The sequence below is a fragment of the Frieseomelitta varia genome, unplaced genomic scaffold, assembly GCF_011392965.1.
Source record: "Frieseomelitta varia isolate USP_RPSP 00005682 unplaced genomic scaffold, Fvar_1.2 scaffold_457, whole genome shotgun sequence".
In the NCBI taxonomy this organism is placed as follows: Eukaryota; Metazoa; Arthropoda; class Insecta; order Hymenoptera; family Apidae; genus Frieseomelitta; species Frieseomelitta varia.
In genome coordinates, this window is record NW_025110209.1 from 3,070 (window position 1) to 26,984 (window position 23,915).

At 37.0% G+C, this 23,915-nt stretch overlaps 1 protein-coding gene across 2 annotated transcripts in view; it reads right to left on the reverse strand.

Moving 5' to 3' along the window:
- The window catches only part of LOC122532529 (zinc finger protein rotund-like), a 31,718-nt gene that overhangs the window by 2,739 nt on the left and 5,064 nt on the right, over positions 1-23,915 (reverse strand). The window contains exon 2 of one of the 2 annotated variants that reach the window (XM_043661344.1): positions 2,334-2,403. The exons of the other annotated variant lie outside the window; for it this stretch is intronic. The gene's annotated coding sequence lies outside the window, so the exon portion shown is untranslated. The remainder of the gene's footprint in view (positions 1-2,333; positions 2,404-23,915) is intronic. 2 annotated transcript variants of the gene reach the window in all.

The window sequence follows — 23,915 nt, forward strand, 5'->3', positions numbered from 1 at the left end:
CCTTTTTCTCAGGTTCTCCAACATTCTAGTGTAATTATAAATTATAATTTGCTTTGTTATTCTGTCTTGTATTTTGACTTGCAATGTTTTGTTATTTTCTAGTGTAATTATAAATTATAATTTGTTTTTGTTATTTTGTAATTTAAAGCTGACAGATGTTGATAGTACACGTGAATATATCTTTTAACAAGTTTTGTGTCAATCTTGAATATCTTTTTCCCAGGTTCACCATTCTAGTGCAATTATAAATTATATATAATTGTAATTATAAATTATATAATTTGTTTTGTTATTCTGTCTTGTATTTTGTCTTGTAATGTTTTCTTATTTTTCAGTGTAATTATAAATTATAATTTGTTTTTGTTATTTGCTTTGTTATTTTGTCATTTAGGCATAAATTACTCGAAACGTCGGATGAAATTGTATCGAGTGTTTGGATGCCCGATGAGTCAATAGCTAATAATTCCAACCTCAATTATCTTGTAAGAGCAGGCAAGGTATCTGGGCACTCGGATGTGTCTCGCGAGATATCCAGGTAATTTTTTGCTCTAGCCGAGTATCTCGGATGGGTAGCAGGGTACTGGCTCTAATTACGTCAGCATGCTATAGGCTGCGCATGTAGCATATTGGAACAGGCACTGATACAGGCTCTTTCTGCAACATCGACCGACTGTTCAGCTGCTGCTTGCAAATTGCATTTCGCGTTTCATCTCTGCTCCGCGTCTGACTTCAGATAGCCTTCGGACGCGACGCTGCACTTGCTCGTTGTTCGTCGACCGAATTTCGTAGACGTAACAATAAGCGAGCAGAAAAAAATCAATATCCAAGATTATCGTCGGACAGCGGGGTCAATCGCCCGTAAAGTGAAACTCGTACGTGACACGAACGTGACAAATTGGGCCGCGATCAACAAAAGAAGGGGGTATTCTCAAACATTCTCTTTTAACTTCTCTCAACTGAGAAATTCGTAGCGCAAATTCGACACTTAACCCATTCGAGACCAAGAATTATTTGAACCACTTGCGCTGGCAACTGATTTGCGGACCATAACGAGTGACCGAACCGTACACAATAATTCCCTTTCTTTTTCTTTTGAACTCGTCGGTATGGTATCGCTGGATAGAAATTATTAAGAAGTAATAAATTTATCATTTGTTTTGCCTCGATTATACTTAAATACACTTGAAACTGAGAAAACATTGCAATTTTGGGACAAAGAATTCTCGACGTGCGTGGCAAGAGGTTAACCCCTTGCGCTGGCAACTGATTGCGGACTATAACGAGTGACCGAACCGTACATAATAATTCTTTTTCTTTTTCTTTTGAACTCGTCGGTATGATATCACTGGATAGAAATTATTGAGAAGTAATAAACTCATTTGTTTTGCCTCGCTTATACTTAAATGTACTTGAAACTGAGAAAATATTGCAATTTTGGGACAAAGAATTCTCAACGTGTGTGGCAAGAGGTTAACCTCTTGCGCTGGCAACTGGTTTGCGGACCATAACGAGTGACCGAACCGTACACAAATAATTCGTCGCTTTCTTTTTCTTTTGAACTCGTCGGTATGATATCGCTGGATAGAAATTATTAAGAACTAATAAATTTATCATTTGTTTTGCCTGGGTTACATTGAAATATACTTAAAGCTGAGAAAACGTTGCAATTTGGGACAAAAAGTTCTCGACGTGCGTGACACGTCATTCGAGCGCAAGGGGTTAAAGACAAACAGAAGAAAACGTTCAGGAGGTGAGAAATTAAAATTAAATAATATGGTAGCACGTATGGTGCATAATTGACATATTCGGAATATTTTTATTACGAAGGAACCGTTACATGTGTGCGATGCATAAATAAAAGGAAACACGATACAATTAAAGTGGAAGAACATTTATTTCAAAAGTAATGAAAAAACGCGAGATCATTATTTTAGGTTTGGTAATCAAAGTTTGAAGATGATCCATGTATAAATTTTGAGAAAACATTAATTAGAAAATTTTCATCCCATGAACACTTATCTTTTTTATTTATCGCAATTGAAACATTCTTCCAAACGCAATCCGGTAACTGATTTACGGTATAATCTATGATAATTGAAACATTACCTTATACAAGCAAATTTTAATCTTTACCTCATCTCAAAACGATCTTACCTTCACGGCTACTTTCTTCGCTAATAATTAATAACTCAAGTTCAAGATCATTACACATTACACGGTGTGTAACTCGTCTCGAATGGGTTAATACGTAGAATCCTAAAGAGATATAGAAGAAAAAAAGGAAAAAAAAGAAACATATCAAGTATCGTTTCATCGTCGAAGTAAATACTTACGGAGCGAGTGAGAGGCTTTCGAGGCGACAATTTTCGGAAAGCTCGCGTGCTGGACTGGCATTTGGGCTACCTGCAACAGAAACGCGACATAGTTCGTGTCAGGGCATCTCACCTAGAATTTGGCCGCGGGGCCTATTTCGAGCGTCGAAGCTTCGCTCGGAAGCGTATTTTAACGGGAATGGCATGCATGTTCCAGTAAACCAACCGTGTATCAGCGGTGCTGACTTGGTTAAAACCCGAGCTAGAAGACGTTGCGAATTAATTTCAGCTGGAAAGTACGACTTTATAGAGGGAGGAGATTTTAAAAATCCCATTAACGGAGATGCCGTTGCTCGGCATTAATAGCTAGGTTAGGCTCGAGCGTGGTTCCTTTTTCAATGGGCAATGGCGTCAGCGCGGGCGTGACGCAGGAGGAAGCGATCTCGCTGCTTGAATAGGTACCTGTTTTCGCAGACAGGTGACACAAACACGCGCAACACGTGAACAGTGTGCAAACGCGTGAGAACCTCGGGATAGACCAAGAGGGCAATGACTCCTAGAACAGCCACGGGTGCGCCCCGGCAGACGAATCTCCGCGACGAATAGAACTCGCTGCTAGCCGTCTTGAAAAAAGTACCTACGACCGTCTGTGCCGAGAGCCTGAACCCACCCCCGCTCGAGATTTCCATTGCCAGGGACCTGTCTGCCCGACACGGGCAAACCCTCCTCGGAGAAGAGAAACCTATTATGTACATTTCGCGGTGCGTCTGTCGCGTCTCCCCGCTTCCTTTTCTCTTCTCTTCTCTTCTCTTCTCTTCTCTTCTCATCCCCGCCGTCTTTCTTCCTTCTTCTTTTTCATAAATTGTGCAACGCATCAGTGCGCTATTCGATAAGAGTGGATATCGAATCGCGGTGTCGTAAGTCGACCAGAAACCAACCATCTGCGAATTTCCTCTTGGGACACTTGGAGCTGCGGAAGGTGGTTTTCGAGGGTTCGTGAAAACCACGTTTAAAAAACACGTTTAGCGAGGAAGGAAAGTAGAGTAAAAGGATCGCAATGAGCAATTGAAGATTGGGGAAAAGTTCTATGCACTGACGAATCGAAGTTCAAGGTAACCGTTTAGTGCCCGCAGTAAAACACGAAGGAGAATCCATAATGGCGTGGGGTTGTTTTGGAGAGAAAACAGGCGATTTAGCTCAAATAAATGTTATTTTAAACAGAGAGAGATATCTGAACATTTTACGTGACAACGTTCAACCTCTTGCGCTGGAATAACGTGCCACGCACGTCGAGAACTTTTCGTCCCAAATTGCAACATTTTCCCCGTTTTATGTATATTTAAATGTAACCCGGGCACAACAAATGATTAATTTATTTATCTCAATAATTTCTATCCAGTGATGTCATACCGACAAGTTCAAAAAGAAAGCGAATTATTGTATACGGTTCGGTCACTCGTTATGGTCCGCAATCAATTGCCAGCGCAAGTGGTTAACCTCTTGCCACGCACGTCGAGAATTTTTTGTCCCAAAATTGCAATATTTTCTCAGTTTTAAATATATTTTAAGTATAACCCCGGCAAAACAAATAATAAATTTATTACTTCTTAATAATTTCTATCCACTGATATCATACCGACGAGTTCAAAAAGAAAGAGAATTATTGTATACGGTTCGGTCACTCGTTATGGTCCGCAATCAGTTGCCAGCGCAAGTGGTTAATTGGAAACTTCATTTTTATGGGATGATAGTGACACACGCCAAAAATATGCAGAAATTATTTGAATCAACTTCAAAGTGATAATTCACCACTGAAAATTATAAAGTGGCCGTCCCAATCTCCCGACTTGAACCCCACTGAGAAACTCTGGGACGAACTAGATAGGTACGAAAATGTCGTCCTACTTCAAAAACAGATTTATGGAACATTCCGCAGCGAGAATGGAGTAGCGTATCAGTGGAAACTTTCAAAAAAATTGAATGCCAAGAGTAGTGGAAACGGCGATAAAGAAGCAAGGTGGATTCTTCGACGAAATGAAGATATATTTTATTATTTTTTTGTTTTCTGATTTCCAAAATATTCTATATAATATATAGATTTCTAAAATATTTATACGATATATTCTTCCTTTGGTACATGTATCTTTGAACGAGGAAAAATTCACATTTTTCAACGATTATTTCATTTTTTTTAGACTTCAATCCAAATGTAGCAAACGTTTTAAGAATTACAGGCGAGAGTGTAATTGATCGTTAATCTTTTAGGCGATTTGCCTAAACTTTCTGATGAGAGACAATCACGTGACACGACGATACGTATTAACATCCCTTCGCGGCGGAATGTTTGAAATGACAGTTGCGTGTAAGAAATATATTTATTAAAAACTACCATATTAGTCGAAGTTTTACAAATAATTTTATTATTGTACTATTGATACCGTGATACATGAAACATGACGGATTTTTCGGCGAAAAGCCACCTACCGTAACCTAACCTAAATTTAACCACTTGCGCTGGCAACTGATTGCGGACCATAACGAGTGACCAAACCGTATACAATAATTCGTCGCTTTCTTTTTTAACTGATCAGTATGATATCACTGGTTAGAAATTATTGAGAAGTAATAAATTTATTTGTTTTGCCTGGGTTAAATATACTGAAAACTGAGAAAATATTGCAATTTTGGACAAGAGATTCTCGACGTGCACGTCATTCCAGCGCAAGAGGTTAACTGATTGCGGACCATAACGAGTGACCGAACCATGTACAATACAAATTTGTCGCTTTCTTTATCTTTTGAACTCGTCGGTATAATGCCACTGAATAGAAGTTATTTAGAGGTAATAAACTTGTCATTTGTTTTGTCTGGGTTAGACCTAAATATACTTAAAACTGAGAAAATATTGCAATTTTGGACAGAAAATTCTCGACGTGCGTGGCACGTTATTCCAGCGCAAGAGGTCAATCTAAACCTAACCTAAACATTTTTTCATTTTCTGGTAAGATTTCCAAAATATTTATGCAGCGTTCTTTGCACAATAATGAGAGAGAATTCGTTCAACGATCATTTCATTTCATTCCAAGACTTCGATATAAATATAGCAAGTATCCTAAGAACTACAAGTCGGGAGTGTAATTTATCACCAAAAAAAAAAAAAAAATTAGTTCACATTTTTCAACGATCGCCTCGTTTCTTTCAAGACTCTCGATACAAATACAGCAAATGCCCAAAAAGATTTACGAACGGCAGTGTATATCGGCAACGCGTGCGCACCTAGAAAGGAAACTCGACCTTAACAAACTTAGCGACCGTTTGAAGAACCGTGCAAAGCACAAATCGAGTTACGGATACGTGGATTGCGTTTTCGCCGTGCGGTTGGATGGGCGCGTCGTGCGTCACCGTGTCAACTATGCATCGCGATTCCGATTGCACCTACATGCACACAGCGCACGTTCGCTGCATCGAGCCACTAAATTGATAAATTTGCATGACCCGCTATTCACGGACACTGTCGTTCCATGGACGCTTACTACCTACAACGATTACACAATCACGCTCTCCTTTCGAGAGTTACAAGGACCGTACGCGATTCCGCTCCTCACGGCGAACGCAAGCAAGCAAGCAAGCAAGCAAGCAAGCAAGCAAGCAAGCAAGCAAGCGAGCGAGCGTCCCTGCTTTCATCGAAGCGGGCTTTAAACGATTTAATCGTCGTAAACCGCCGTTGTTGTTCCACAAAGTAAAAGGCAATTTGCTTTTGTTCGCCTGTGAGTATTCCGCCCACAGCAAAGAATTATCATCGTCTACCTTATCGTTGCTCTTTCTTTGTTTTTCTTTTTCTTTTTTTTTTTTTTTTCTTTCTTTCTTTTTTTTCCTCTACGAGAAACCACTCACTGTTGATGACAGCAACCACCAACGTCGTCGTAATAACGACAGTGGCTTTTTTCAGTTAGCACTTTAGACTCGGCTGAAATTTCATGGCTTAGTTTTATAGCTTAAAAAAGCTAAATATAACTGAACTAAATAAAATATAAATATATTTAAATATTTAAAATATATTTAAAATATAGCTAAACTAAATAAAATATAAATATATTTAAATATTTAAAATATATTTAAAATATAGCTAAACTAAATAAAATATAAATATATTTAAATATTTAAAATATATTTAAAATATAGCTAAACTAAATAAAATATAAATATATTTAAATATTTAAAATATATTTAAAATATAGCTAAACTAAATAAAATATAAATATATTTAAATATTTAAAATATATTTAAAATATAGCTAAACTAAATAAAATATAAATATATTTAAATATTTAAAATATAGCTAAACTAAGTAAAGCTAAACTAAATAAAATATAAATATATTTAAATATTTAAAATATAGCTAAACTAAGTAAAGCTAAACTAAATATAACTAAATAAAATATAAATACATTAAATATAAATACATTAAATATTTAAAATATATTTAAAATATAGCTAAACTAAGTAAAGCTAAACTAAATAAAATATAAATGTATTTAAATATTTAAAATATAGCTAAACTAAGTAAAGCTAAACTAAATATAACTAAACTAAATAAAATATAAATACATTTAAATATTTAAAATATATTTAAAATATAGCTAAACTAAGTAAAGTTAAACTAAATAAAATATAAATATATTTAAATATTTAAAATATAGCTAAACTAAATATAACTAAACTAAATGAAATATAAATACATTTAAATATTTAAAATATATTTAAAATATAGCTAAACTAAATATAACTTAATAAATTAAGCTACAGTTTAGCTTAATAAATTAGCTATAGCTTTATAGCTTAATATTCGAGTAATTTTCTTTTCTGTTTCTTTTTTTTTTCTTCTGCGTAACGTGAAGAATTTCTTTTTCTTTTTGTATATAACAGAAGGACATACGTGAATAATTCGTTCAAACAGCATTGGTCATCGACTGTGAATCGCATTAGCATAACATTTGTTTCGCAGTTCGGTAGGAACACGCGACGCTTGCGTAACTCCAATGAAATTGTCGTAAACCGTGAACAACACGAACAGGGAGGGGAAGGGAGAGCTTGTTGCCGTTAACGTTAACGACGCAGACGTTAACGTTTTATCTCTCGCGTTCGTGTTTACTTGGCGTGTTAAGCTCGCCAGGATGGAAGAACGTAAAATCATGCCATCATCGTATGTTCCAGATTCAGATTCGAACGTCTATTCACGATCGTTTCGATCGTAATTAGGATGATCGGCCATGCGAAAAATTTGCAACAGTCCACGCCTGATCGCCCGATCGACGTGACGTAAACCATCCAGTTTTGCGCAGAACGAACACGTTATTACCAGCGCAACGATACGTTCAATGCTCATTTTAATTGCAAAATGGGCGAAACAACACCGAGCCCTGAAAAGCTCGTGCATCTTCGTTTCCCTTTCCATTAAGCGATCGCTCTTTGCTCAGGCGATAGAACCTGGGCTCGAAAAATGTTTATTTCCGTCCACGAACTTCTAACGTTACATCGTACGAGATTTCCGCTACCGTGACTTCCTGCCGCCGACAGTTCCGCACCACCTTAAACATCGAAGGCAGCCCACGACGCACCGAAAGCGAAAATAAAAGATGTACTGTCATATAAATGTAGCACTTGCCCGACTATTTCCGTATATATAGCGAAATTTGCGGCGGGAATGTCTTACGAGGATAAAGTTGAAAGATGGACGCTCTATCTTAATGTTCAGGTTTAAATGTAACCTTGCGGTTAAGTCTCGTGTCGTTAATAAGAAAATAAAATAATAATAATAATAATAATAATAATAATAATAATAATAATAATAATAATAATAATAATAATAATAATACAGTGACTTTCCTTGATATTCGGACACTTAAATATTTTCTATTGTTATAACTTTGTATTATTATTATAATTATCATTATAATTTTGTATTATTGTATTATTATATTATTATATTATTGTATTGTATCATTGCATTATTGTAATAGTGTATTACTGTGTCTGTATTATATTATTGCATCTGTATTGTACTATTGTATTATTATATTAATGTATTATTATATTACTGAATTTGTATAATATTATTGCATTATTGTATTTGTATTGTAATATTGTATTATTGTATCTGTATTACATTATTGCATCTGTATTGTATTATATTATTGAATTTGTATTGTATCATTGCATTATTATAATAGTGTATTACTGTGTCTGTATTATATTATTGCATCTGTATTGTACTATTGTATTATTATATTAATGTATTATTATATTACTGAATTTGTATAATATTATTGCATTATTGTATTTGTATTGTAATATTGTATTATTGTATCTGTATTACATTATTGCATCTGTATTGTATTATATTATTGAATTTGTATTGTATCATTGCATTATTGTAATAGTGTATTACTGTGTCTGTATTATATTATTGCATGTGTATTGTACTATCGTATTATTATATTAATGTATTATTATAGTACTGAATTTGTATAGTATTATTGCATTATTGTATTTGTATTGTAATATTGTATTATTGTATCTGTATTACATTATTGCATTTGTATTGTATTATATTATTATATTATTGAATTTGTATTGTATCATTGCATTATTGTAATAGTGTATTATTGTGTCTGTATTATATTATTGCATCTGTATTGTATTATTGTATTATTATATTACTGAATATGTATAGTATTATTGCATTTGTATTGTAATATTGTATTATTGTGTCTGTACTACATTATTGCATTTGCATTGTATTATTGTATCATTATATTATATTATTATGTTATTGAATTTGTGTTGTATTATTGTACGATTTCTTAAGTAATTTTAAAACTTAAAGCCTCTATTGTCAAAATGCGTCGTTCGTTTTATTCTAAAATAAACTTGCCGAACTGGCGGCTCGCGAGCCAATCGTGGGGAAGTGGTCCCCCCCTCCATATCTACTTCTTATTCTCTCTCCTCCGCTACACGAGCCCTATCGTCACCCGTAATTTTATAATCAAAAATAAAAGCACTTTCATACTAACTTTATCAAACAAAACAAATAAGGTAATAATTAATTGCATGAGTCATAGAAATGAATGGCCACTAACTCACGTATGTAAAAAAAAGGAACTTCTTCACAAATTGACAAAGTTAAAGAATCAAACCAAATATACGTAATAGCGATTAGTTTGCACGTTGGAGCAAAAGAAGAAAAGAAGAGGGGGAAAAGCAGCTTATGAGGTGCTAAACACGTGTGATTCATGCAGAGGAAGTTGGACAGGTCTGTTCCAACATGTTCTTACATCATACATACATAGCGGATGAATAAATGAAGAGACTTTTCTTCTCGAACATACTATAAATTCTCATAATACGCGCAGAGGCATGGAAAATTTTTCTTCCAAATAATAAATTTGAAGATTGAAGCCCCCCTCTTCAGAATTTGTAAAACTCGATGTACGATTCTTTCTCGCCATTTTATTCAACATCGGGCTCTACGCGACGAAAATTCAAGAATTCATTTTATGTCGTTATGTCCAAAGTTCGATAAATGGGCGAAAAAGAGTCACACAGCAAGTTTCAAAGAGTTGCTGATCTAACAGGAGATCTCAATCTTCCAAAATTGTAAAATTCAGTTATGAAAAAAAGTTTCTCCTTTTTTTACTGATGATAATTTATAATTATAATTCTACAATTAGTTACATTATTATTTCTATTAGTTATATAATAACAATTACTATTTCTATATTTAATTATATAACAATTAAATTTACATTCAGCCTCCAGTTTCTGCTATCCGCTATATAGTCTAAAAGCATCGCAAAATAAAATGAACAACGTATTTTAAAAGCAGAGGCCACACAAGTTTCGAGACCAGTCCAAGACCGTTATCGCGTAAAATTCCTTTCAAACAAAATTACAACAGTTTAGCGTCCGAATATTAATGAAAGTGTCATTGCATTCTCGTACGCTAAAATACGGGTGGCGAAATGAATGAATTCTCACGACTTGTGGGAATGTATGCTTCGTACACTAAGTATACGTCTGACGAGCGATTCGCCCTCAAAGATCCGCTCGGTGTTAGGTCGACGATAAATTTTCAAGCCTGCTCGTCTCTTCTTTTGTTCCTTCAGCGAAATTACGCCCCCTCTTGTTTCTCCAGGTGGGAAGAAAGCCCCGGCGATCTTTCAATTTGATCGGTGCCGTCGTTTCCGGTCCATTTATTCGTTGTTGCAGTCGCGACTACTATTAACTGATTTTGAATCGCTGTCGCTGTCGTTGCTCCTTCAACGACCAATCTACCTCTTCTCCAAAGTCGCCGAACGCAAGAAACAATCCGACAACTTGTGCATCGCTCGGAGACGCGGATGCTGGAAGAAAAAGGAAGCGGACTCGCGCTGAGGCCTGTCACGACCGCGACGATCCGGATCGTGACGGCGAGAAGGGGGAAAGGTAACGGAACTCGAGCGGTAACATCCGTCCACGCGTGTTGCTTCTAATGGCGCACGGACTGGGAACAGGAGAGAGAAAGAGAGAGAGAGAGAGAGAGGGAGAGAGAGAAGACGACGACGATTACCTGACTAATAGAGCCTAGAGAGCAGATCTCTTCTGCAGAATGAGAGAAGGAAGGAAGCACGTAATAATCGGTTAAAATTTCCGTCCGTCATTCTCCTCTTCTTTTCTCCTTTTTTCCTCGGTCGAGCGACGATCCCAGCCAAGTCGAGCAAAGCAAAGCAAAGCCCGAGTCGAGTAGAGTCGAGTGTCTCTTTTCTCGGTTCTTTTCTTTTTTTTTTTTTTCCACGCTCGACGCGTCTCTGTCACGGATATTAACGTAACTGTAGTAGCGAGCGAACGGTAACGCGAGCGCAAGGATCCTTGGATGTCCGTTCATATCGCCGGTTGATCTCTCTTAAGACCGCCGCGTGTGTCTCTCGTTGCAAACGCGACGCACGTCTAATCCTCTCTGTCTGTCTTTACGTAGTGGCATTGCATACGTTTTGTCCACGCGATACACACGACGGTTCGTTCGTCGGACGCGAGCCGAAGCAAGACGAAACGACGGAGGCCTCGGATGATTAGACATTTGATATCGTTCTCTTCGTGGTGAGACTCGCCCGATCTTTTCTTCTCGCCTCGAGTCCGCTCGATAGACGACAGATCGCATCGACCGTGATATCCCGTTCATTTTTTTTCCCCCCCTTCGTCCACGCATGCAAACGGACAAGATTTCTCACTCGTTCGTAACGGTAATGAAATAATGACTTCTCTGTCGTGTAAAAAACAATATACGGATATTCGACAATTTTATAATTAGTTAGTAATTAGTCAGTATATTGTAGGTATTGTAGGATTAATTAATTAGTAATTAGTTAGTATATTATAGGTACGTACGATTAATTAGTTAGTATATTATAGGTTAGATTTAATTAGTTAATATATTATATTAATTAGTTAATATGTTATAGGTACATACGATTAATTAGTTAGTATATTATAGGTTAGGTTTAGATTAGGTTCAATTAATTAATATATTATAGATGTATGCAGTTAATTAGTTAGTATATTATAGGTTAGGTTTAATTAGTTAATATATTATAGGTATATACGATTAATTAGTTAGTATATTATAAGTATATACGATTAATTATTTAGTAATTAATTAGTACATTATAGATATATACGATTTAATAATTAGTTAGTACTATATTATAGGTAATATGTATTAGTTACTACCTACAAAATTGACTGTACTCACTAATCACATTTCTCATTCGTTTAGGCAATAAAATGACTTCTATCGTGTGAAAAACAACATACCGATATTCGACGAGTCAACAATTGTCACCTATATATAAAATTAATTACCATCTACAAAATTGGCTGTACTTGTTACGATTTCTCACTGATTTAGGTAACGAAATGACTTCTCCATCGCATGAAAAGCAACGGTACCGATGTTCAACAATTGTTACCTGCGAAATTAGCTACTACCTATAAAATAACAAGATTGTCGAATTACAAGGCAAACTGTGTTGTTTGTTGCCCCGTTAACATGCGAGTTTTCGACATCGTACAACTATCGATCGTTGTACCCACCGATGTGCTTATTAATTATTTCCAATATACAAGTTCGTCGGTACGGTCACTTGCCACGTCGCGTCGTGTCACATTCGCTTGCTCCGTAGGTACAATGTACATACATTGAGTTGTTTTATTTTTTAGTACAGAAATGAATTACGAAAATTGCATTTTCATATTTTAAATGATTTTAAATAATTTAAATTTATTAAACCAAATATGTATACATTTTTCACGTAAAATCATAATTCTCGTAGAACCGTAGAACTTCTGCGTGATTTCTATCTGTGACGAATACGAAATTACTTTTTACTCGACCCAATAAAAATACAGTAGTCTCCACTTCGAGCGTCTTCACTTCTCCCCATTTTAGCGTCCGTCACTATCCCCACCAATTCTTGGAATTGTTATTTTAACGTTTCATTTAAACTGACTTGCAATTAAAATTCAATTGCATTTTAGACTTAATACATACATACTTTTAAACTAAATAAAGCAATAAATTATAATAAAGCAATAGTTGTCAAATGATTGTAATTAATCTAAATGTAATTGTAATTGATAAAATTTATTGAAATTCCTACAACACTATAGTATGATTTTATAATATTAATACATATAAATTGGATATGTATTTGTTATTTGATATATATTTAATATGTTTGTTATTTAATATATTTAATGATATATTTGTTATTTGATATATTTAATGATATATTTGTTATTTAATATATTTAATGATATATTTGTTATTTGATATATTTAATGATATATTTGTTATTTAATATATTTAATAATATATTTATCATTTAATACAAAATTTGCCTAACTTTGACCGATGTATGTCCGGAACAATCGTAAGATACCGGAATACGGTGTCAAATATCGCTTGTTTTGTATCATATTTCACACGGCCGCACGGTAAAATAACGTCGAGTGGGGATAGAGTCCCAATTCCAAGAATTGGTGGGGATAGCGAAAGACTCGTAAGTGGGCATTACCGCTATTACACTATGTGGTAAAGCAAACTTTTGAAAGTCGTCGATCTGACAGCGAGCAATCTTTCTTTAACCTAGCGAGATTGGCCTTCGTAAAAAAGAAGCTTTTCGAGTGAGCCTTTTTGTCGTGAAACGCGCACGGTGGCGCGACTCTCGCGCGCACCCCTCCCCTCTAAGAGGGAAAACGATCGCTAATGTAACATACACAGAGAGAGAGGGGGGGAGAGAGAGAACGAGATTCGTCGAGGGATACAACAGGCCTCACGACGCGACGCGATTTTCGTTTAATTTCCAAGGAGGGTACAGTTCTCCCGGTTTATGTTACGAAGAACGGAGGATTGTCTCGAGCACAGATTTAGGCCGCGGAGAAACGCTCTTTTCGAGCAGGAGAGCGGAGGAGACTCGACTGAAAATCGACTCGTGTCTCGTTGGACGTTCTGAATATCGCTCGGGCCATTTCGCTATACCTTCTGAGGTACATAGATCTTACAAGTTCCAACAATAAGAGTACCTATGGGAAACTCGATACTTCCACTATTTCTCGTGAGGACGAGTGGCCGGTCGCATCGAGGCACTTGCGAGAACTGCCTAACGCTCGAAACGTTTCATTTTGTTTCGAGAACGTGCAGTTGCGCGCTTAATTATTCTCGTATAATATATACTTATTCTTAATTATGTATATACTTAATTATTCTCGTATAATATATAATATATATTCGAGTATAAGCAGAGTAAGCGCGTTTACTATATAATTGAAATAAAACGACCAAATTTCCTGGCTGCTCCTCTTTTTTCATATTATATTTTGTTATAAATATCTGTTATGAAGTTATTATTATTATTATTATTATTATTATTATTATTATTATTATTATTATTATTTCATTGTGTCACTTCATAAAAAATTATCCCAAAATATTCCAAAATTTGCGAAAATCGCGAATATTTGTTTTTCGTTTCACCTAAATTTTTACTTCAACAGCAAATGCAAATTTTACGAGTATACTACTCGTCGTGAAACAGAAACAAAAAGAAGCCAGCTTTTCGTGACGAGTACGCACGAATAAGAAAGCTCAAGATCCAAGTTCTCGTGGTATCTCGATTGTCTAGCGAATATGTAATAGCGAATTGTTTGATTTATTCCATTTGCATCATTAGCGTATATACGCACTTTTCCTAATCAGTGTCATCAGAACATTGATTGTTTCAAATACCATCAATACCATCAAATACTGGACGAAACAATTAGTCTACATTTCTGTCGTTATTCCAATAATATACACATTTTTGAGATTTTTTTGAGAGTTTCCCTTTCTCACACAATTTGTATTATATTTTCATTACAGAACACTGAATTTCTACGTATTCTACATATCAAAATATATCTAAAAATTACTGAAATATGTACGCAGTACACCTTTCTCCTGTTTTTTGAAAATTTTATATATCTACAAACTACTACTATCTACAAATATCTACAAATTACTCAAAAATACCTACAATTAAAATTTTATATATCTACAAATATCTAAAAAATTTTATATATCTACAAATTACTGAAATATGTACGCAGTACACCTTTCTCCTGTTTTTTGAAAATTTTATATATCTACAAATTACTACTATCTACAAATATCTACAAATTACTCAAAAATACCTACAATTAAAATTTTATATATCTACAAATATCTAAAAAATTTTATATATCTACAAATTACTGAAATATGTACGCAGTACGCGTTTCTCCTGTTTTTTGGAAAAATTTTCCACTCAATACAATACAATGAAAGAAAAACTGGTGACAAGTTCAGGCTATTCATTCTTTCTTACGATACAGTACGTACATTTTGTCTTCGTGTTCGAATTAAATCGGGTCGTCAAAGTCTCACAGCCGCGTTGTTAAAAAATTACGAGATCTCCTAGACAATGGCTCGTTTGCCGCACGACTTGAAGTTTCAACACTCCACCCCGGCAGCGGAATTGCCGTGCAATTGCGAGATATCTGCCGTGCAGGGCCGTCTGCTCGGCGCAATGTACCGTGTCGCGAGGTCGACCTCCACGGATGAACCCGTACGGGTTCTGGCAGCTGGTTGGGTGCCAGCAGCGAACGTCTACGCTTTCCGACGTTGTCCGTTGGCATTATAACCAGGAAGACGGGCGCGCCCGACTAGAGACACGTCCCCCACCCCCCTTCTCTCACTCGTATGTATCATTATCGCGAAAATCGACTCGACCCTCGTTACCTCGGGCTCTTGTCACCCCTTCCGGGTGGAACCCCTTCGTTTCCACTTCTTCGCCAGAGTTTTTTATTTTCGATGGGGGATCGATCATCCAACGCGTGGGTATTCCCATTTTCGTTGAAACAAACACGGAACAAGCACGCCTACACGCTAGCAGCCACGCGTTGCATCGATCACCCTTTCCTTCTCTGTTCTTCCATCATTTTCACGTTCGGATAGCATCCAACGTCGGAGTTGTAATAATCGTCGTCGTCCCCCCTCCCTCCTTGGTCACGGAGTGGCTAAACGTTTCACGCGTGCCTGCACTTTGTACGAAACGTTTTTTCAGCGTTGCAAGAAACGCGAGGAAATGCGGTGTTATATAGAAGGCGAAAGGCCAGCTGCCAAGAGGGTATGCAAATCGCGATTACACTCGTGCATGCATATGAACTCGTATAACGGGGCGTCGTATCGTGGTGTAGCGTAATGACGCGTGCACGCGACATTCTAGCTAACTGACCCACCCCCGTTCGCGTAATCAAGCCCTCCGGGGTCCTTTCTTCTCATGACAGCAGGGTGCCGTTCCATCGCGCCGTTTTACCCTTCGCCTGCTTTCCACCCCTTTTTCCTTTTACTCTCCTCCGCGAAAACGCGAAATGGCCGACTTATTTCGCAGAAAGCAGTTGTTGCATTGCAAATTAACCCTTTGGCAGATATCATATTTATCTTATTGCAAGTCGAATTTACTCTTTTATACATGAAATTCGTCGTTTAAGTTAGGTTAGGTACAACGTTTTGTACATAAATGAGCGATACAGGTCTTGCACTGCAAATTAATCCTTTTGCAGATCATATTCATCTTCTTAGAATGTAAATTAATCCTTCTACAGATTATATTTATCTTATTGCAAATGAAATTCATCTCGTCAGTTAGGTTAGGTACAGCTTTTTGCATTGCAAATTAACCCTTTTGCAGATCACATTCACCTTCTTAGACTGTAAATTAGACCCTTTTGCAGATTTAGATCATATTTATCGCGTTGCAAGTCAAATTCACTCTTTTGCAAATAAAATTCATCTTGTGTGTGTGTATCTCAGGTTTAGGTTAAGTTAGGTTAGGTTCCGAGGGGAGACCGGAAGTATTCGATAAGAGTTCCTGGGCTCCCCTCTTGGTGCACTGAGGTGGAGGTTTTTAGCCGGTAAGAATCCGACACTATCTTGTTCCTCCCTCCAAGAGGAGTGAGATGTCTATGAAGATTTTTCTCCACGAAAAAAAAGAGATTAGGTTAGGTTATGTCCAATGATGAAGGAGTTTCTTCAAAGATTAAAATCTATGCAAGAGACATTTTAGCTGATCCTTCAAACCATAAACATTTAATGGATGTTATCATTTTGTTGCAATCATCAGTCATACAGGTTGTCATAATTATTACACGAGTATGTATATATGTATATAAAACTAGACGAATCATTAATGAGGAATCTACATACATATGTGTGTTACTTTTAGTATTACTTTTAGTTACTATTTAGTACTACTTCAGTTAATATTAAAGTGTTATAGTTAGTACAGTATAGTAGAGTATATTTACTAGTATAATATAGTATAGTAGAGTATATTTGCTAGTATAGTATAGTAGAGTATAGTAGAGTATATTTACTAGTATAGTATATTTACTAATATAGTATAGTATAGTATATTTTTAGTTACCTTTAAATAAATTTAGTTAGTATTATTTTTAGTTACCTTTAAATAAATATTTTATGTTAATTTTACGTCATTTTATGTTTTTTTTTTTGTTCTGTTACATGCGCGCAATAAAATTTTCATCTCTTCACGAGTTATAACTTAGGATTTTAATATAACGTAGGATTTTAATATAACGTAGGATAACGTAGGATTTTATTTTCATTATAATAGCGTAATAAAATAAATTTGCATATATGATTTGCAAAAGGATGGTATTAATTTAGATATGTTCCATAAGAGCTAACTTGGAGTACAAAATCCGTGTGTTTCGTTGGGAAACGCTCGATTCGCTGCATTCAACTCGTGGCGGACTTGTTGAATCCGTGAAACAAAGTTATAATAAAACGCGAAATGCTTACGTAACTGTTTTTTTTTCAATCGAGACGACTTCGTTTCAAACTCGAATCGAGTCGAAATTCGTCGATCATTTTGTCGCAGTCTATGCTGTTCGTTTTTTCTTTTTTTTTGTCTTATTTTTCTTTCAATCGTACCGTCGTTTCTCACATATGTTTCTTCTTTCCTCTCACGTTTTCGTTCGGCGTACGTGGAACGAAGGAGGCGAGAACGAGTCGAAATTCCGGGCTCGGGTCCCAATAATTCGGAATGCGGACAAAGTGCGTTACACGGTTAGGGTTGCGAGCGTGGGCGCGTAAAGTCAACCGTCGGAATTGAACGGGTCAAGTTGCAACGATGCGCCACGCAGTGAGGTAATCCAATAAACTCATTATCAGCTGCCGCGAACCACGCTTCGAGCTGCTCGCAAAAACCCTTTTTTCATTCGATTAAGGCGCCTCTTTTCTCTTAACAGACATCCACCATTGGATTAGGGTTAGCTGATGAATTTGGTTTCTCTCTTTCTTCTCTTTCTCTTCCCTTCTTTATCGACGATCGATTTCAATCAAACGCGAGAAGAAACGACACCGAGACGGTGAATTAATCGAACAACAAGTACGTGCGTTGAATAGAGAGCACGCTACGATATTGCTCGAAAGGTAGGCGCGTGGTACTCGATCATTCAAGCCGGCAATACCACCAAGGCGTGTATCGTGTCCCACCGCCAACAGCTGTCGTGCGTCGCGTGCGTGAATCACGCTTGCGAACGTGGCTATACGTTAGAACAGTATAGATACCTATGTACGTGGTGTACACAGCGGTCAGTTGGACACAGTTTGTAACTCGTACGTGGAAGATGCGTTAAACCGGCTCGAGTCATCGCGATGGCAACGCGTAACGGAACAGCGGGGCAGCGAGCGCGGCCGAGAGCCCATTCACGAATCGTGGAAGAAAATTGGGAGGGAAACGTTTGCAAAAAACTCACGAGGGGAACGTAATTACGTGGTAACTCGTAAAAGTACAAATTGCAGGTTGCTATCGCTCCTCGATGAAGGGAGGAAAGCAGTTTGGCCGCTTTGGCAAGTTTGCCGATCGTTGATAAACTACGCGAACCATCGTGGACGTCGTAAATAAAGAATGAAACGCCGAACTTTCGAACCTTTTTACTACTGGGATTGAACGACACGCGACGTCAACATTTGTACTCAATTCAGAGAGAAATCTGTCGGAAGAAAAAAAAAAAAAAAAAAAAAAAAAAAAAAAAAAAAGAGAGGGGGAACTGGAACAAATGTTATTTCGAGTTGCAAACGGAAGTTAATTTCCTTGAAACGAGTTTTTCTAGGACTAGAGCGTACTCTTCTTTTTCCGTATGGCGTATTATAACGTATCGAACAGTCGAGATCGAATAGTCGTGATTACTCGAGCGATTTAATGTCATTTATATTATATATTTTATGTATATTGTATGTTATATTTATATTTAATATTATTTATATTATATTTATATATATTATAATATTATTTATATTATATTTATATATATTTAAAAATATTTATATTATATTTATACATATTTAATATTATTTATATATATTTAATATTTATTGTTTATATTTATATTTAATATTTCCGTAGGACAGTGTTTGAGATGATAGTTGAGTGTAATACGTTATTTTATAGTTTATAGTATTAGATAGTTTATAGTATATAAGAGAATATTTATTAGTTATATAAGAGAATAATTATTAGTTATAGATTATTTTATAGTTTATAGTATTAGATAGTTTATAGAATATAAGAGAATATGGTTTATAGAAGTTTTATAGTAAATAATTGTATAAATAACTTTACTATTTCGACGCTCAACGATACGACTGATTTCAAACTTTCATCTTTTACAAGTCTCTCAACTCCTATCAAAGTTAACATTAATTCCTGTTTGGACAGAAGCATTAATTTAGTTCAATGCAATGATTCGCACTTTTCAGAATATTTCGACACGACTGTTAATATTCTTCATTTACGTATAATATTTCCGTTCAATCAACCAAAGTCAAGTATACACTTAACTTGTAAAAACGTAGAATCTGAAATATTCATACTGAGCATAAATTGTGAATCTCAGTATCGATACGCAATGTCTGAACTATTTCTTTCGACTTATAATAATTCTTTAATTACAATCATTTATAAAACTTCTACAATGTATTTCTTACACGCAACTTCGCCGTTTCTTTCGTTCACGACCTTCGTCATTGAATGGCACATTACTGAACTCGCTTTCGTACAACGAAAATATAACGTTCCGTATAAAAAACTGAAGGTCACCTTCGGTTCTCAAAGAACGGCAAGACTAAAAAAAAAATTTACATTGTGTAAAATACAAAAAAAAAAGAAAAAAAAAAAAACAAAAACCAGTATAATAAGTGTTCGTTGCGTCAGCATCGAAGAAGAAAAAAAAAAAAAAAAATAAAAACGTTGGACAGTAAATCCGTGAACACCGTGTACATAAGTGACGCCCGTGGTAAACGTGTTAATTCAGTTCTCTCGCGACGCCTAATTTACGGTTGCGGAAGCGTACGGTACCCGCATGCTTCCCATGGCTACGGTTCTATCTATACTCTGGATGCAGCTCCGCTCCGAGGAAACGGCCGCGAAATCTCTTTGGAATTGTTCCGCGCGACGCCGCGTTCGCCTCTCGAATTCCACGCGCCGCGTACACGATTTGCATTTTCAGGAAATGCAACGCGTAGGAAAATTTCGTTTCGTTTCGTTTCGTTTCGTTTCTTTTCAACGAAAGACAAAAGTGAGAAAAGATGCCCGTAAACGTCGAAAACGTTTGACCGGGAGGAGGAGCAAAGGAGGCCCGGATCTAGCGTGTATACACGCTCAGGCGGCCGATCTTTCTCGTCCAAGGGCAAACATTTTGATCGATACAGACGGCGGCACGATGAAAACGGTGAACGCCGAGGTACGACGCAAAATGGGTACACACAGCGTGCACCCACGTAGGTACACCAATGTAACATACATCGCCGTGGAGTTAAGTCATTCGCCAGAATTAGAACGTGCTGGCAAATGATGGACGTCCGCGTTTCAAATTCGTTTATATATATATATATATATATATATATACGTATATTTATTATACAGCTAATACCAATAGAGCGTTCTATTCTTTCGAAACGCTCCCCTTTATTTTTATTCTCTCTCTCTCTCTCTACATATACATATATATATCTATCTCTTTCTCTCTCATTTTTTCTCGAGTTATTAACGGAGATACCTTCCGCCGCGCTCGACTCTCATTTTAACGACGCTACCGTGCGCCTCAAGTGCCATTCCCCCTTGTTCCTTTGTTCTCTTTTATTATCGGAGCCATCGGAATCGTTTCGTACACGATTACTCCTCGTCGTACCACGTCGTGGCTCGCTTCCGTCTACGTGGGGCTTATGTAACGCGCGTCATCCGCGTGCACGTCGCGCTACTCGCTTTTCAATCTAATTTTGACCGCGGCCTAACGTTCCTCGTGATTCCGCGAGCTCGTTCCGCGCCGCGCCACAGAATTATGACGAACCTTTGGGATCTTATCCGCGACGAAGTGCCATCGCCAAAGAACAAGAGAAAAAACGAACCAATCGACTTCGATTTATCGAGAAGATTCTGTTGCATCGTGGATTGTCAATTAACAACACAACAACAACAACAACAATAACGAGGACAACGACACATCCGCGTCGTCTCCGAGACGCGAGACGAGAGACACAGGATGGGCAGGATGCATCGAATTTCAAGCACTTAACACAAAGATCGCTACACACTTTCCCTCGGCCGCGACCCTTCCTTCCACTTTCCCCCCCGTCTTCGTCGACACTATCCCTGTCCGGCTTTCGGCATTGTCGCACCGCCGCTGACCCGTGAACGCGCCCCGCCGAACCAATAGAGGTACAAGTTGCCCCGAGACTATCGAATTTCATTGTCACACTGCACCTTCGAAAAGCGGGCAGGTGCGGCCTATGCACGATTTACGAGCAATCTGCCCTCTGCGATTAACCAACCGGAAGGTATATTACCGACGAAGGCACATGCCTTCACGGAGATTCGACTGCGTTACCGATTAACTGTTGATATAGAACGAAACGCAATCGAAGAAAAGAAAATTGTCGACCGCTCGCTGTTTCATCGATTCGAACACGTCTACAGTAGTCCCAACTTTTCTCCAATTAACCTTTTGCGCTAGCAACTGATTCGCGGACCAACGGATAACGAGTGACCAAACTGTATGCAATAATTCATCTACTTTTTGAATTCGTCGGTATATTATTAGACAGAAATTATTAAGGAATAATAAATTTTTTATTTGTTTTGCCTGGGTTTATATCTCAATATACCTAAAACTGAGAAATTATTGCAATTTTGGGCCAAATATTATCGACAAGCGTGGCACGTCATATTCCAGTGCAAGAGGTTAACCAATTGCGGACCATAACGAGTGACCAAACCGTATACAATAATTCGTTTTCTTTTTGAATTCGGTCGGTATATTATTAGACAGAAATTATTAAGGAATAATAAATTTTTTATTTGTTTTGCCTGGGTTTATATCTCAATATACCTAAAACTGAGAAATTATTGCAATTTTGGGCCAAATATTATCGACAAGCGTGGTACGTCATATTCCAGCGCAAGAAGTTAGCGTCTGTTGCTATTCTCATCGTTTCTTGGAATGAAATAGATTTCGCGTCGAACAGTGCCAGAGCGTTTGGTCAGCGTTGCTCAATTTACAATGCATCGTTAGTCATATCGAAGCTTCCTTTTCTAATTTCTTTCTTACTTCAGTTAGACACTACCAAAGTGGTCGAAATGACCAATTTATAATTTTTGTCAGAAATTTTACAGGCATAAAATAATGTATTTTTAAAAATTCAAACGATCTTTCAAAAAACGTGCAAATAAAAGCTTGTGTAATTTGTGAATATTGTTTTACGAAGCTTTTCCATTTTTCTACTTTAATGTTTCTGATGGAAATTTTATGCTTTAGTCGTCGGTAGTTCTAGCGTCTGAATCTGAATTACGTGCATAAATAAACAGTTTTTTACTTTTATGTATCCACTTCTACGTAGTTAAGGAAGCGGTTTTTCAAATAATCCCTGACACTAAACCGATTAAATCATTCGTTCTTAATACATTCAGAATTAATCTGGCGGCTAATAAGACTCAACGGAACGCGATTTCATAAAAAGTCCAAAGTATATGTTGCTTTCTGTTCTTTTAAGTACTAGAAACGCAAAAAAAAAAGTAACCTTTGAGGTTAGGATTATTTCTTAACCGTTTCAGTGCCATGCAGCGCGATCGCGCTGTTCAGATTTCACGTCGAATAGTGCTATAATAACGTTTGGTCATTGTCAAGTTTAATTTACAATGCACGTCCTGAAGCCTCTCCTAATCCCCCTTTCTTTTCAATTAAGCTTAAACCACGTGCATGGATAGACAATTTTTACTTCACCCACTTTTATTGCGTTGCTTGGCGTTTTGTCGCTTGTTACGTCAAGGAAGTGCTATCGCGGTTTTTTAAATAGCCCCTGGCACTAAAACGGTCGCGTAGCTCGGTCGAATCACGCTCGTTGCATCCCTCGCGATGATGATCGGACTATCTTTCGACAGCTGGGAGCTGTAAGGTTTGTGACGAGTCGTCTATGCGCAGTTTCCAAGAATAAAATTCCCTACAAGTCGTGCAATGTGTCACGCGTGAATAATACAATTATAAAATGCAACTCGTTGCGTCGAACTGATCGTTTACAATCGGTCTTTACTGCCGAGCGTCGTTCATTATCCACAGACTGCAATTTTGTTTCTTCCAGGAACCACGAAGTTCCAAGGATTTCTTGCGTCTGTTTTATATATGTATTTCTCCTTCCGTGTGACTTCTATGTACTATTCTTTACACATGCATGACGTTAACGCTCTAATTTCGTCCGTGACCGCTAACTGTTCGAACAACAACAACAACAACAACAACAACACCGGATGCAATAAGCTTCCTTGTTCCGTATCGATATTGCTTGCGACTCTGGATGTAAATGTGGCCATAAACTCGATCCATACACTGTGGCAAAAGCAGTCTCTACGATCCCCAAAAGGATTTTAAACTTATCAAGAATCTCAGCAAATACAAATTATGTCTACACTTTCC